We start from the raw sequence: 8,693 nt of genomic DNA on the forward strand, positions 1-8,693 counted from the left end.
AAAAGACCACTTTTTGAGGAGCAGTCACACTCGGAAAAAATTTCTTTCGTCAGGCAAAAGAACCAGAGTTCTCCGCGGCCATCCACTCCAACCTTGTCCGACTTTGAGGCACCAGGCTCGGCCACCCTCCGAGCCTTTTCCTTCCCTCTCCTGTTATGGTGCCTCCCTATTAACCTCTAGGTGGTTGCGCTCGTGACATCAAAAAGACCACTTTTTGCAGAGCAGTCACACTCGGAAAAAATTTCTTTCGTCAGGCAAAAGAACCAGAGTTCTCCGCGGCCATCCACTCCAACCTTGTCCGACTTTGAGGCACCAGGCTCGGCCACCCTCCGAGCCCTTTCCTTCCCTCTCCTGTTATGGTGCCTCCCTATTAACCTCTAGGTGGTTGCGCTCGTGACATCAAAAAGACCACTTTTTGAGGAGCAGTCACACTCGGAAAAAATTTCTTTCGTCAGGCAAAAGAACCAGAGTTCTCCGCGGCCATCCACTCCAACCTTGTCCGACTTTGAGGCACCAGGCTCGGCCACCCTCCGAGCCTTTTCCTTCCCTCTCCTGTTATGGTGCCTCCCTATTAACCTCTAGGTGGTTGCGCTCGTGACATCAAAAAGACCACTTTTTGCAGAGCAGTCACACTCGGAAAAAATTTCTTTCGTCAGGCAAAAGAACCAGAGTTCTCCGCGGCCATCCACTCCGACCTTGTCCGATTTTGAGGCACCAGGCTCGGCCACCCTCCGAGCCCTTTCCTTCCCTCTCCTGTTATGGTGCCTCCCTATTAACCTCTAGGTGGTTGCGCTCGTGACATCAAAAAGACCACTTTTTGAGGAGCAGTCACACTCGGAAAAAATTTCTTTCGTCTGGCAAAAGAACCAGAGTTCTCCGCGGCCATCCACTCCAACCTTGTCCGATTTTGAGGCACCAGGCTCGGCCACCCTCCGAGCCTTTTCACTCCCTCTCCTGTTATGGTGCCTCCCTATTAACCTCTAGGTGGTTGCGCTCGTGACATCAAAAAGACCACTTTTTGAGGAGCAGTCACACTCGGAAAAAATTTCTTTCGTCTGGCAAAAGAACCAGAGTTCTCCGCGGCCATCCACTCCAACCTTGTCCGACTTTGAGGCACCAGGCTCGGCCACCCTCCGAGCCTTTTCACTCCCTCTCCTGTTATGGTGCCTCCCTATTAACCTCTAGGTGGTTGCGCTCGTGACATCAAAAAGACCACTTTTTGCAGAGCAGTCACACTCGGAAAAAATTTCTTTCGTCAGGCAAAAGAACCAGAGTTCTCCGCGGCCATCCACTCCGACCTTGTCCGATTTTGAGGCACCAGGCTCGGCCACCCTCCGAGCCCTTTCCTTCCCTCTCCTGTTATGGTGCCTCCCTATTAACCTCTAGGTGGTTGCGCTCGTGACATCAAAAAGACCACTTTTTGAGGAGCAGTCACACTCGGAAAAAATTTCTTTCGTCTGGCAAAAGAACCAGAGTTCTCCGCGGCCATCCACTCCAACCTTGTCCGATTTTGAGGCACCAGGCTCGGCCACCCTCCGAGCCTTTTCACTCCCTCTCCTGTTATGGTGCCTCCCTATTAACCTCTAGGTGGTTGCGCTCGTGACATCAAAAAGACCACTTTTTGAGGAGCAGTCACACTCGGAAAAAATTTCTTTCGTCTGGCAAAAGAACCAGAGTTCTCCGCGGCCATCCACTCCAACCTTGTCCGACTTTGAGGCACCAGGCTCGGCCACCCTCCGAGCCTTTTCACTCCCTCTCCTGTTATGGTGCCTCCCTATTAACCTCTAGGTGGTTGCGCTCGTGACATCAAAAAGACCACTTTTTGCAGAGCAGTCACACTCGGAAAAAATTTCTTTCGTCAGGCAAAAGAACCAGAGTTCTCCGCGGTCATCCACTCCAACCTTGTCCGATTTTGAGGCACCAGGCTCGGCCACCCTCCGAGCCTTTTCACTCCCTCTCCTGTTATGGTGCCTCCCTATTAACCTCTAGGTGGTTGCGCTCGTGACATCAAAAAGACCACTTTTTGCAGAGCAGTCACACTCGGAAAAAATTTCTTTCGTCAGGCAAAAGAACCAGAGTTTTCAGCGGTCATCCACTCCAACCTTGTCCGATTTTGAGGCACCAGGCTCGGCCACCCTCCGAGCCTTTTCACTCCCTCTCCTGTTATGGTGCCTCCCTATTAACCTCTAGGTGGTTGCGCTCGTGACATCAAAAAGACCACTTTTTGCAGAGCAGTCACACTCGGAAAAAAATTTCTTTCGTCTGGCAAAAGAACCAGAGTTTTCAGCGGTCATCCACTCCAACCTTGTCCGATTTTGAGGCACCAGGCTCGGCCACCCTCCGAGCCTTTTCACTCCCTCTCCTGTTATGGTGCCTCCCTATTAACCTCTAGGTGGTTGCGCTCGTGACATCAAAAAGACCACTTTTTGCAGAGCAGTCACACTCGGAAAAAATTTCTTTCGTCTGGCAAAAGAACCAGAGTTTTCAGCGGTCATCCACTCCAACCTTGTCCGACTTTGAGGCACCAGGCTCGGCCACCCTCCGAGCCTTTTCACTCCCTCTCCTGTTATGGTGCCTCCCTATTAACCTCTAGGTGGTTGCGCTCGTGACATCAAAAAGACCACTTTTTGAGGAGCAGTCACACTCGGAAAAAATTTCTTTCGTCTGGCAAAAGAACCAGAGTTTTCAGCGGTCATCCACTCCAACCTTGTCCGATTTTGAGGCACCAGGCTCGGCCACCCTCCGAGCCTTTTCACTCCCTCTCCTGTTATGGTGCCTCCCTATTAACCTCTAGGTGGTTGCGCTCGTGACATCAAAAAGACCACTTTTTGCAGAGCAGTCACACTCGGGAAAAATTTCTTTCGTCTGGCAAAAGAACCAGAGTTTTCAGCGGTCATCCACTCCAACCTTGTCCGATTTTGAGGCACCAGGCTCGGCCACCCTCCGAGCCTTTTCACTCCCTCTCCTGTTATGGTGCCTCCCTATTAACCTCTAGGTGGTTGCGCTCGTGACATCAAAAAGACCACTTTTTTCAGAGCAGTCACACTCGGGAAAAATTTCTTTCGTCTGGCAAAAGAACCAGAGTTATCAGCGGTCATCCACTCCAACCTTGTCCGACGTTGAGGCACCGATGTCGGCCAAGTTCTGAGCGTTCCACCGCCGAATGCCACTGGTCCTCAACACAGCGGACTTCCAATCCAACCTTGTCCGACTTTGAGGCACCGAAGTCGGCCTCAGCCCGAGCCTTCCCCCGCCGACCTCACTGGAGCCCGCCATCCAGGGACCGGCGGAGGTCGCCCGCATGACCGCGGCAAAGTGTCTCAAAGTCGGGCACGACCGCTCGAGTCACCCGCCAACCCGGTCCGGGGCACCTCCAGGGACCGGCGGAGGTCGCCCGCATGACCGCGGCAAAGTGTCTCAAAGTCGGGCATGACCGCTCGAGTCACCCGCCAACCCGGTCCGGGGCACCTCCAGGGACCGGCGGAGGACGCCCGCATGACCGCGACAAAGTGTCTCAAAGTCGGGCACGACCGCTCGAGTCACCCGCCAACCCGGTCCGGGGCACCTCCAGGGACCGGCGGAGGACGCCCGCATGACCGCGACAAAGTGTCTCAAAGTCGGGCATGACCGCTCGAGTCACCCGCCAACCCGGTCCGGGGCACCTCCGGGGACCGGCGGAGGACGCCCGCATGACCGCGACAAAGTGTCTCAAAGTCGGGCATGACCGCTCGAGTCACCCGCCAACCCGGTCCGGGGCACCTCCAGGGACCGGCGGAGGACGCCCGCATGACCGCGACAAAGTGTCTCAAAGTCGGGCACGACCGCTCGAGTCACCCGCCAACCCGGTCCGGGGCACCTCCAGGGACCGGCGGAGGACGCCCGCATGACCGCGACAAAGTGTCTCAAAGTCGGGCACGACCGTTCGAGTCACCCGCCAACCCGGTCCGGGGAACCTCCGGGGACCGGCGGAGGTCGCTCGCATGACCGCGACAAAGTGTCTCAAAGTCGGGCACGACCGCTCGAGTCACCCGCCAACCCGGTCCGGGGCACCTCCAGGGACCGGCGGAGGACGCCCGCATGACCGCGACAAAGTGTCTCAAAGTCGGGCATGACCGTTCGAGTCACCCGCCAACCCGGTCCGGGGCACCTCCAGGGACCGGCGGAGGAGGCCCGCATGACCGCGACAAAGTGTCTCAAAGTCGGGCATGACCGCTCGAGTCACCCGCCAACCCGGTCCGGGGCACCTCCGGGGACCGGCGGAGGACGCCCGCATGACCGCGACAAAGTGTCTCAAAGTCGGGCACGACCGCTCGAGTCACCCGCCAACCCGGTCCGGGGCACCTCCAGGGACCGGCGGAGGACGCCCGCATGACCGCGACAAAGTGTCTCAAAGTCGGGCACGACCGCTCGAGTCACCCGCCAACCCGGTCCGGGGCACCTCCAGGGACCGGCGGAGGACGCCCGCATGACCGCGACAAAGTGTCTCAAAGTCGGGCATGACCGCTCGAGTCACCCGCCAACCCGGTCCGGGGCACCTCCGGGGACCGGCGGAGGACGCCCGCATGACCGCGACAAAGTGTCTCAAAGTCGGGCACGACCGCTCGAGTCACCCGCCAACCCGGTCCGGGGCACCTCCGGGGAGCAGTGGAGGTCGCTCGCATGACCGCGACAAAGTGTCTCAAAGTCGGGCATGACCGCTCGAGTCGCCCGCCATCCCGGTCCGGAGCTCAACACTTTGTCGTTTTTTCCACTCCCTCCCCATTAACCTCTAGGTGGTTGCGCTCGTGACATCAAAAAGACCACTTTTTGCAGAGCAGTCACACTCGGAAAAAATTCGTTTCGTCTGGCAAAAGAACCAGAGTTCTCAGCGGGCTTCCAGTCCAACCTTGTCCGATTTTGAGGCACCAGGCTCGGCCACAGTCCGAGCCCATTCACTCCCTCCCCTGTTGTACTCGCTCCCTATTAACCTCTAGGTGGTTGCGCTCGTGACATCAAAAAGACCACTTTTTGAGGAGCAGTCACACTTAGGAAAAATCCGTTTGCGCTCACACCATCCCTCCCCATTAACCTCTAGGTGGTTGCGCTCGTGACATCAAAAAGACCACTTTTTGAGGAGCAGTCACACTTAGGAAAAATCCGTTTGCGCTCACACCATCCCTCCCCATTAACCTCTAGGTGGTTGCGCTCGTGACATCAAAAAGACCACTTTTTGAGGAGCAGTCAGACACCGAGGTTTTCTGGATTTATGTCCGTTTTCCTGGTTCTCTGACTCGGGCACCTTGTGACCGACATCCCCCCCTTCCCTGGTTCTATTTTGCCGATACTTTGGTGAGTTTTCTACCCGCAAACCAAGCCCCCCAAGCCCGCCGCCTGGTGGGGGAGCATGCCGCCTGGCCCGGTTCTATTTTAGGTCACTTTGGTGAGTTTTCTACCCGCAAACCAAGCCCCCCAAGCCCGCCGCCTGGTGGGGGAAGAGGCCCCCTGGTCCCGGTTCTATTTTAGGACACTTTGGTGAGTTTTCTACCCGCAAACCAAGCCCCCCAAGCCCGCCGCCTGGTGGGGGAAGATGCCCCCTGGTCCCGGTTCTATTTTAGGACACTTTGGTGAGTTTTCTACCCGCAAACCAAGCCCCCCAAGCCCGCCGCCTGGTGGGGGAACATGCCGCCTAGCCCGGTTCTATTTTAGGTCACTTTGGTGAGTTTTCTACCCGCAAACCAAGCCCCCCCAAGCCCGCCGCCTGGTGGGGGAAGAGGCCCCCTGGTCCCGGTTCTATTTTAGGACACTTTGGTGAGTTTTCTACCCGCAAACCAAGCCCCCCAAGCCCGCCGCCTGGTGGGGGAACATGCCCCCTGGTCCCGGTTCTATTTTAGGACACTTTGGTGAGTTTTCTACCCGCAAACCAAGCCCCCCAAGCCCGCCGCCTGGTGGGGGAACATGCCCCCTGGTCCCGGTTCTATTTTAGGACACTTTGGTGAGTTTTCTACCCGCAAACCAAGCCCCCCAAGCCCGCCGCCTGGTGGGGGAACATGCCCCCTGGTCCCGGTTCTATTTTAGGACACTTTGGTGAGTTTTCTACCCGGAAACCAAGCCCCCCAAGCCCGCCACCTGGTGGGGGAAGAGGCCCCCTGGTCCCGGTTCTATTTTAGGACACTTTGGTGAGTTTTCTACCCACACTGCAGGTCCCCAAATGCCGCCATCTGGTGGGGGAACATGCCGCCTGCACCGGTTCTATTTTAAGTCACTTTGGTGAGTTTTCTGCCCACACTACGGGTCCCCAAATGCCGCCATCTGGTGGGGGAACATGCCGCCTGCACCGGTTCTATTTTAAGTCACTTTGGTGAGTTTTCTGCCCACACTACGGCTCCCCAAATGCCGCCATCTGGTGGGGGAACATGCCGCCTGCACCGGTTCTATTTTAAGTCACTTTGGTGAGTTTTCTGCCCACACTACGGGTCCCCAAATGCCGCCATCTGGTGGGGGAACATGCCGCCTGCAACGGTTCTATTTTAAGTCACTTTGGTGAGTTTTCTGCCCACACTACGGGTCCCCAAATGCCGCCATCTGGTGGGGGAACATGCCGCCTGCACCGGTTCTATTTTAAGTCACTTTGGTGAGTTTTCTGCCCACACTACGGGTCCCCAAATGCCGCCATCTGGTGGGGGGACATGCCGCCTGCACCGGTTCTATTTTAAGTCACTTTGGTGAGTTTTCTGCCCACACTACGGGTCCCCAAATGCCGCCATCTGGTGGGGGAACTGCCGCCTAGTCCCGGTTCTATTTTAGGTCACTTTTCTCACTTTCTTACCCACAAATAACGCCCCAAATGCCGCCGCCTGGTGGGGGGAACTGCCGCCTAGTCCCGGTTCTATTTTAGGTCACTTTTCTCACTTTCTTACCCACAAATAATGCCCCAAATGCCGCCGCCTGGTGGGGGGAACTGCCGCCTAGTCCCGGTTCTATTTTAGGTCACTTTTCTCACTTTCTGACCCACAAATAATGCCCCAAATGCCGCCGCCTGGTGGGGGGAACTGCCGCCTAGTCCCGGTTCTATTTTAGGTCACTTTTCTCACTTTCTGACCCACAAATAATGCCCCAAATGCCGCCGCCTGGTGGGGGGAACTGCCGCCTAGTCCCGGTTCTATTTTAGGTCACTTTTCTCACTTTCTTACCCACAAATAATGCCCCAAATGCCGCCGCCTGGTGGGGGGAACTGCCGCCTAGTCCCGGTTCTATTTTAGGTCACTTTTCTCACTTTCTGACCCACAAATAATGCCCCAAATGCCGCCGCCTGGTGGGGGGAACTGCCGCCTAGTCCCGGTTCTATTTTAGGTCACTTTTCTCACTTTCTTACCCACAAATAATGCCCCAAATGCCGCCGCCTGGTGGGGGGAACTGCCGCCTAGTCCCGGTTCTATTTTAGGTCACTTTTCTCACTTTCTGACCCACAAATAATGCCCCAAATGCCGCCGCCTGGTGGGGGGAACTGCCGCCTAGTCCCGGTTCTATTTTAGGTCACTTTTCTCACTTTCTTACCCACAAATAATGCCCCAAATGCCGCCGCCTGGTGGGGGGAACTGCCGCCTAGTCCCGGTTCTATTTTAGGTCACTTTTCTCACTTTCTGACCCACAAATAATGCCCCAAATGCCGCCGCCTGGTGGGGGGAACTGCCGCCTAGTCCCGGTTCTATTTTAGGTCACTTTTCTCACTTTCTTACCCACAAATAATGCCCCAAATGCCGCCGCCTGGTGGGGGGAACTGCCGCCTAGTCCCGGTTCTATTTTAGGTCACTTTTCTCACTTTTCTACCCACAAATAATGGCAAAAAAAAATGCTTACAGCACCCAGTATTCCCAGGCGGTCTCCCATCCAAGTACTAACTGGGCCCGACCCTGCTTGGCTTCCGAGATCAGACGAGATCGGGCTCATTCAGGGTGGTGTGGCCGTAAGCGAGGGAAGCGCTTGTGAAATGCCCCAAAGTGTTGAAAATGTTCCCCAGGCCCCTGGTTCCCCATCCCCGCAGGAGGAGGCTCCCCAGGCCCCCTGGTTCCCCATCCCCGCAGGAGGAGGCTCCCCAGGCCCCCTGGTGCAGGAGGAGGCTCCCCAGGCCCCTGGTTCCCCATCCCCGCAGGAGGAGGCTCCCCAGGCCCCCTGGTTCCCCATCCCCGCAGGAGGAGGCTCCCCAGGCCCCATGGTTCCCCATCACCGCAGGAGGAGGCTCCCCAGGCCCCCTGGTTCCCCATCCCCGCAGGAGGAGGCTCCCCAGGCCCCCTGGTGCAGGAGGAGGCTCCCCAGGCCCCCTGGTTCCCCATCCCCGCAGGAGGAGGCTCCCCAGGCCCCCTGGTTCTCCATCCCCGCAGGAGGAGGCTCCCCAGGCCCCCTGGTTCCCCATCCCCGCAGGAGGAGGCTCCCCAGGCCCCATGGTTCCCCATCACCGCAGGAGGAGGCTCCCCAGGCCCCCTGGTTCCCCATCCCCGCAGGAGGAGGCTCCCCAGGCCCCCTGGTGCAGGAGGAGGCTCCCCAGGCCCCCTGGTTCCCCATCCCCGCAGGAGGAGGCTCCCCAGGCCCCCTGGTTCTCCATCCCCGCAGGAGGAGGCTCCCCAGACCCCCATGTTCTCCATGCCCGCAGGAGGAGGCTCCCCAGGCCCCTTGGTTCTCCATCCCCGCAGGAGGAGGCTCCCCAGGCCCCTGGTTCT

At 57.6% G+C, this 8,693-nt stretch overlaps 1 non-coding gene across 1 annotated transcript; it reads right to left on the minus strand.

Moving 5' to 3' along the window:
* Positions 1 to 7,829: 7,829 nt before the first annotated feature.
* LOC148058624 (5S ribosomal RNA) lies at positions 7,830 to 7,948 on the minus strand. The gene has a single exon (XR_015709676.1). It is a non-coding gene; the product is annotated as a 5S ribosomal RNA (ribosomal RNA).
* Positions 7,949 to 8,693: the final 745 nt, after the last annotated feature.

Source organism: Callionymus lyra, unplaced genomic scaffold, assembly GCF_982586985.1.
Source record: "Callionymus lyra unplaced genomic scaffold, fCalLyr1.hap1.1 HAP1_SCAFFOLD_63, whole genome shotgun sequence".
Classification (NCBI taxonomy): Eukaryota; Metazoa; Chordata; class Actinopteri; order Syngnathiformes; family Callionymidae; genus Callionymus; species Callionymus lyra.